The sequence below is a fragment of the Triticum dicoccoides genome, chromosome 1A (genome assembly GCF_002162155.2).
Source record: "Triticum dicoccoides isolate Atlit2015 ecotype Zavitan chromosome 1A, WEW_v2.0, whole genome shotgun sequence".
Taxonomy (NCBI): Eukaryota; Viridiplantae; Streptophyta; class Magnoliopsida; order Poales; family Poaceae; genus Triticum; species Triticum dicoccoides.
The window spans coordinates 137,672,060-137,679,559 of record NC_041380.1 but is presented as its reverse complement, the minus strand read 5'-3'; the positions used below and the strand labels follow the sequence as shown (position 1 = coordinate 137,679,559).

General features: G+C 43.9%; 1 long non-coding RNA gene across 1 annotated transcript in view; it reads left to right on the top strand.

Moving 5' to 3' along the window:
* Window positions 1-7,500, top strand: part of LOC119367357 — a 25,744-nt gene that overhangs the window by 2,374 nt on the left and 15,870 nt on the right. The gene's annotated exons all lie outside the window — the stretch shown is intronic.

Sequence of the window (7,500 nt, the reverse complement as noted above, 5' to 3'; positions counted from 1 at the left end):
TGTGCTTCAAAGTCAACTTGACAAGTTCAAAATGAAGGATGGTGAAGGTGTCGCTGAAATGTACTCTAGGCTTGCTCTCATCACAAATGAGATTGCCGGCTTAGGAAGTGAAGAGATGACTGATAGATTCATCATCAAGAAGATTCTAAGAGCCTTGGATGGAAAATATGATACCGTGTGCACATTGATCCAAATGATGCCCAATTACAAAGATCTCAAGCCAACGGAGGTGATTGGAAGAATTGTTGCTCATGAGATGTCACTTAGGGATAAAGAGGAACTTCACAACAAATCAAGTGGTGCCTACAAAGCCTCATGTGAAGCCCCTACATCATCAAGTGAGAAACAAAACTTCAATGAAGAATTGAGCTTAATGGTGAAGAACTTCAACAAGTTCTACAAGAGTAGAAGCAAAGATAGAAGCTTCAAGACAAGGTCCTACAATGACAAAAGATCTTCTAGTCGAGAGCGAAACTGCTATAGTTGTGGAAGACCCGAACACTATTCCAATGAGTGTACGGCTCCCTACAAGAGAAGAGAAGATACTCCAAAAAGAAGAAGCAAAGAATCACCACCAAGAGAGAGAAGGAGTAGAGATGATCGTTATGAACGAAGATACTCACGGAGAAGCAAGGATTCGGAAAGGAAGGAAAAATCATCAAGGAGCTACACAAAACGAAGACATCAAGCTCATGTTGGTGAATGGGTATCCGGCTCCGACTCCGACAGCCACTCCGAGAGAAGTTATCACTCCGACTCCGAAGATACTCAAGATGAAGGTGTTGCCGGTCTAGCACTTGTGTCAACCAACTCCTATGACATATTTGACTCACCAAATGAAGGAATTGGAAGATGCTTCATGGCCAAAGGTCCTAAGGTAACACACCCCGAGTATGTTGATTTCAATAGTGATGAAGATGACTTGTTAGGTGATGATTTGCTTGTTGACAACTCTAGTGATGAATACTATGATGAAACATCAATTAATCATGCTAATCAAGATAAAACGAATGACAATGATAAGGAGAAGATTGAGGCTCTAACTAAAGAACTAAACACTCTTAAGTTAGCTCATGAAACTATCTTCGAAGATCATCGAGAACTTTTAAGAGCTCATGAGAAATTACGCTTTGAAAAGCTCAATCTTGAGCAAGAGCATGAGTTCTTAAAAGCAATCAATGATGATCTCCACAAGAAAAGTTCTCCTTACATTGCCAAGCATTTACTCTTATCCACTTACATGCCTCAAGTCAAGTCTAGTAACAAGAACAAGAAAGATTCTTCCTCTAGCAGTAACAATGATCATGCTAAATCCAATATTGTTGCTTCTAGTAGTTCTCTTGATTCCACTAATGATTCTCTTAGCCAAGTTACACTTGAGCAAGAAAATAGCTTATTGAAGGGAATTATAGATAAAGGAGTGTACAAAAGCCTTGCCGGGAGTAAGCAATTCGAGGAAATTGTGCGCAAGCAAGGAATGCACCGGAAGAATCAAGGTGTTGGTTTTGAACGGAAGTTCAATGCCAATGGAGTTGAGTGGGAAGAAGATCAATACCCCAAGACAAAGTTTGTTCCTCAACAAGAAAAGTATGATACTTCTTTCAAGGGGACACAAGCTCAAAATGATCTTCCACCACAAGACTACAAGCAAAAAGGCAAGGACAAGCTTCAAGAGGAAATTGATGCATTTGAAGAAGCTCCTAAGACCTTAGTCAAGTGGATTCCCAAGACTACTTCAAGTTCCACTTCATCAAGTACGACTACAACTCCAAGGATTCCCATCAAGATGGTGTGGATCCAAAAGAAGAAGAACTAGAGAGTTATTGAGGGTGACTCCGCCAACATACTTCACTCTTATCATTTTGGCAAGAACAAGTGCAATCAACTTCCACATCTTGCACTAGTTCAAGGAGTCACAAACCCTCTTGTTGGTAAGACAAGGGACAAGGTAACCTAAAAGTTTTCATGGACATCATCTTGTGTGTGCATCACTCTATGTCTATAGATATCCTTGTTTGTTCCTTGCGGGACTAACCCATGTAGGTATTGAAAGTGCAATTCACTCAAATGGATAGCTCCAAGTGATCTACATCAACATTGAGCATCCACATCTTCAACATCTACATGAAGTCATCATCGACAAAACCCGAGGTTAGTTCATCCCTCTATGGGGGGATATCACATCTAGGGGGAGCTTTACTCTAAGACTTGAGCTAAAGCAACTCTAAAGATGTGAACACAACAATGCTTTATGTAAAAGTGGTAACCCCACTTGAGCTTAAATGATGAGTATGACCTATGATCAAGTGTTCTCACTTGACTCCTAAGTCAATATACTCATATATAGATGACCTTGTCATCGCAAATTGCTTGGTAGATGCTAGAATTGATTATGCATGCCTTGTCACATATTTCATTTGCCATCTTATTGTGTGAGCATGCTGGTTGCATATTTTACTCATTCGAGGACATCCACTTGTTGTTTTGATTGTTCGGTTTTATTTCCTTTTGCCAAGTGGATGGACAAGAATGCCTAAGAACCTCCTCTAGCTATCTATGCTTTTCTCGTCTCAAACTCTATTCATGCTACATCACAAAATTTGATCAAGTCAGATTCGAACCACTCTGTGTGAGGAGCGCTCGGAGTCCCCGATTCGTCATAGACTTAAACTTCCAAAACCTCTTTATGATTCTCGGTCTGACCGATACCCCACTTTCGGTCCTACCGAGATCATTAAGTTGATCTATGTTTTCGATCTCGGTGCAACCGATTTGAACCTTTCGGTCACACCGAGTTGCAACAACTGTATACAGTTTTGCATCTCGGTGCCACCGAGTTGTTCCACTCAGTCACACCGACAGGGTCGGGCTATATATAGTCACGAGCAAAAATTTGGAAATTTCTCCGAACCCCTTCGCCCGCGCGATAGCCTGCTCTGCCAACTTGGTCTCCAGATCGTCTCCTCGCTGCCAGCCGCCTCCAGTCGCTGGTCTCCATCGCCGTCAACAGAAATTCAACCCCGCCGTTGCCGCCGTAGCGAGTCTCCGCCGAACTAGGGTATGGACTCGATCTTTGTGCTATTCCCCAATCCGATTCTTAGCACATTGTGATCATCATGATTCTTGCCACGTTTGTTAAACTTCTATCCAGTCAATGAACTCGTAGATTAGGTTTAATTCGAAAATTTTAGGGTTAGGTTTCCGCCAAAACCATCTCGGACCCACCGAGTTGAAAAACTCGGTCCCACCGATTTGGCTTATGCCATTGCACAAGTGAGACTCGGTCTGACCGAGAATTACTTATCGGTGTGACCGATTTTGGAACTCTGTGAAACCCTAGCAGTCTCGGTGCCACCAAACTATGACTCGGTCTTACCGAGTTCACTAGTTTAGGTGCCAAAAGTGCTTCGGTATCACCGAGTTTAGAAATCGGTAGATCCGAGATGCTTTCAGTGGGAAACTAAAACTAAGTTTTTGGATCATTCTTTTGCAAAAATCTCTGCATTTTGTGATGCTCATCTATTCTACCTCATCTATAAACTATTCACAGGGTCAGCAGTCAGCTTGTTCATCATGTCAGACCAAAGTGATAGCCAGAACATGTCAGAAGAGCAAGTGTAGATGAGTGAGGGCACTAGTCCCTCCAGTTCTTCAGATGATGGTAGCAGAAGTACTCCTAGCAATCTGCCTAAAGCTGCCACCAGACAGAGAAAGAAGAGAACTTCAGATTCTGAGGATGAAGATTATGTGGCAGAGGAAGAGGAAGCCACATCAAAGAGAGTTGAGCCAGCACAGGGCACAAAGCCAGGCTTAAAGATCAAAAGGCCAGCAGGTAGGCAGCCTATGCCAAAGGCCAGAGTTTCAACTCAGATTCCTGAAAAGCCTGCACCCGTAGAGCCAGTTGCTGCTGAAGGCAAGAAAAGAAAGGAAAGGGTCAAGAAGACCGTAGCCAAAGTGCTTGGAAAGGCTTCCATTATGGAAGATGAGGATGAAGAAGAAGAGGTTGCTGCACCAGCACCTAAGGCACCCAAGCTGATGGGTGATGCCATAAGATCAGGGTCAACTGCTTCTAAGGCCAAGCCAGCTCCAAAGCCAAAGCCAAAGAGGAATACAAGAAGCATCCCAGCTGCTGAGAAGAACAAGGCCCCAGTGCCTGACATTGCTGAAGAAGAAGAAGGTCAAGTTCTCAGAAAACTCAAGCCCAAGATCCCAGACCACAATGATGCTCATCCTGTGGCTGAGGACATGAAGCTCAGAAGAGATTCAGGGCTTAGGAAGTGGAGAGAAGCAGACCCGTATGCTTCAAGGAGAAGAACTGCTGTGGATTACAGGTTTCACACCAAGGAACAGCAAGATTTCTATGAGACAGTTTTGTTGGACAAGAAGCCAATTGTATGTGATATGAGATGGGTCGACTGGGAATACATCAAGGAAAATGAGGAACACTACCCTGGAGTGCAGGACAGCTTCAAGGCATGTGGAGTAGAGGACTTTGTTGGGCAGGAGCTCACAAAGTGGAATGAGGAGCTTATCATGCAGTTCTACTCCACAGCCCATTTTTATCCAGATGGTAGGATAACTTGGATGTCTGAAGGTACGAGGTACCAATCTACAGTTGCTGAATGGGCTCAGCTGATCAATGCCACAGAAGAGCAGGAAGATGACTTGGATGTATATGCCAAGAAGAAGATGGACCACAACTCTATGTCCAACATGTATAAGGAAATTCCAAACGAGGCACTTGATACTTTCAAGTTTGGGTCTATGCATTATCTTCTGTCAGGGATGCCAACCATTAACTGGATCCTTAGGCACACTCTGTTGCCCAAGTCAGGTGATCACAAGATGATCAGAGGCCATGCAATCAATTTGCTTCATGTATTTGGCGTACCTCAGAAATTCAAGGTCATGAGCCTCATGGTAGAGACCATTAAGAGGACAACAGTTGATCAGAAGAGGAGCTGTGGTTATGCCCCTCAGATCCAGGAGCTCATTAACTCCAAGATGGGCACATGCATATACTTGTTGGACAAGGAACATCTGCCCATTCATCCAGATTTTGAAGATAATCAGGTTGTCATGCATGAGAATGAACCATCGTCCGTTCAAGCACAAGCAAAGAAGGAGAAGGCAAGGAAGGAGAAAGCTGCCAAGATGCCAACTCAAGAGGAGGCATCTGAGTATTTCCTGAAAACCAAACAAGAGCAGCTTGGTTACTTGATTGCATCCACCCTGCGGATTGAGCAAGGATTAGCTACCCTAACTCAGAACCAGGCAAGCTTAGAGAGGATCATGGAACAAAAGTTCTATGACTTGGATGTCAAAGTGACAGAGATTCAGACTGCAGTGGAGCAGCTCCAGGATGACATGCTGGAGAGGAGAGGCAAGACTACAACTGATGCCTTTGCCAGAGTGCCACGAGGTCCGAGGTCGTCTGCAATGCCAGTTACTGACCCCAGAGCCACCACGTCTGCACCAGCTACAGCCTCAGTTCCACCAGCTCCAGCGTCCACTTCAGCCTCGACTCCGACCACGTCTACAGAAGGCTTCTTCCTTGGAGTGCTCCGGACTCCACCACCACCTGAAGATCAAGCCTGAGTGTCGACTTAGCACTATGCATTTTCTAGGAACTTTTTGGTAACTTGTTGCCAAAGGGGGAGAAAATGTATAGATCATAGGCTTTGAGAGAGAGAGAGAGTGTTGCTTTTTCTCTCTTGCTTTATTTGGTGTTTTTTCGAACTTTGTTTGCTTTTGAGTGCTTGAGATACTATGTCATTGCTCGTGAGACATTGATGATCATGTGTTTGATCATAAGCTATACTTATGCATGCTTGATATATCTTATCTATCTTATGTGATCATTCACTATTCTTGGTGATGAGTGCATGTATTTCATTCTTATCATTTTAAGCGCTCCACCAAGATGTATGTGACATGGAAGAGTAACCCATGACTCTAACTCTTTGTGCATTTGCAGTCCAAAGCAAATTTTTAAATATGCACAAATTTAGGGGGAGCTCTCACTTGTCACATACTTCTCAAAGCGACGATATATTTCATGCTTATTATCATTTGTCGAAGCTTTGATCTATATGTTGTCATCAATTACCAAAAAGGGGGAGATTGAAAGTGCAACTATCCCTAGGTGGTTTTGGTAATTCATAACAACATATAGCTCATTGAGCTAATGCTATTCCAAGATGACTATTTCAGGAAAGCTCAATGATTGGCATGGCATGGATGTGAAAGTGGAACCCTCAAAATGCTAAGGACAAAGGATTGGCTCAAGCTCAAAAGCTCAAGACTCTTCATTTTATATTTTAGTGATCCAAGATCACATTGAGTCTTTAGGAAAAGCCAATACTATCAAGGAGGGATGAGGTGTTGCTTAATGAGCCTCTTGCTTCATGTGCTTAGTGATATGCTCCAAAACCCTCAACTACTTTCCCATATCCACATATGACCTAAACCCTAAGCCAAACTCGGTCCTACCGATTCTTTCTATCCAGCACCACCGAGTTTCATTTGTCATAAGCCACTGCCAAACCCTAGCAATTCGGTTCTACCGATAGGGATCTCGGTCTCACCGAGATGGGAATGCAAACTCTCTGTTTCCCTTTCGTAACTTTTCGGTCTCACCGAAAGAGCGAATCGGTCCCACCGAGATTGCAATGTAAATTCAGTGTTTCCTTTTTGTAACTTTTCGGTCTCACCGAAAGAGCAAATCGGTCCCACCGAGTTTGCCTGACCAACTCTCTGGTTAGCTAATTACCAAAATCGGTCTCACCAAGTTTGTGTAATCGGTCTCACCGAGATTACGTTATGCCCAAACCCTAACCATATCGGTCCTACCGAGTTGCATGTCAGTCCCACCGAAAATCTCTAACGGTCACTAGGTTTACCTTTTCGGTCCGACCGAGTTTGTTGATTTGGTCTCACCGAGATTGGAAAACTGTGTGTGACGGTTAGATTTTGTGTGGAGGCTATATATACCCCTCCACCTCCTCTTCATTCGTGGAGAGAGCCATCAGAACACATACACAATTCCAACTCATATGTTCTGAGAGAGAACCACCTACTCATGTGTTGAGACCAAGATATTCCATTCCTACCATATGAATCTTGATCTCTAGCCTTCCCCAAGTTGCTTTCCACTCAAATCTTCTTTCCACCAGATCCAAATCCTATGAGAGAGAGTTGAGTGTTGGGGAGACTATCATTTGAAGCACAAGAGCAAGGAGTTCATTACCTACACACCATTTGTTACTTCTTGGAGAGTGGTGTCTCCTAGATTGGCTAGGTGTCACTTGGGAGCCTCCGACAAGATTGTGGAGTTGAACCAAGGAGTTTGTAAGGGCAAGGAGATCGCCTACTTCGTGAAGATCTACCGCTAGTGAGGCAAGTCCTTCGTGGGCGATGGCCATGGTGGGATAGACAAGGTTGCTACTTCGTGGACCCTTTGTGGGTGGTTGCTTCTTCGTGGACCCTTTGTGGGTGGTT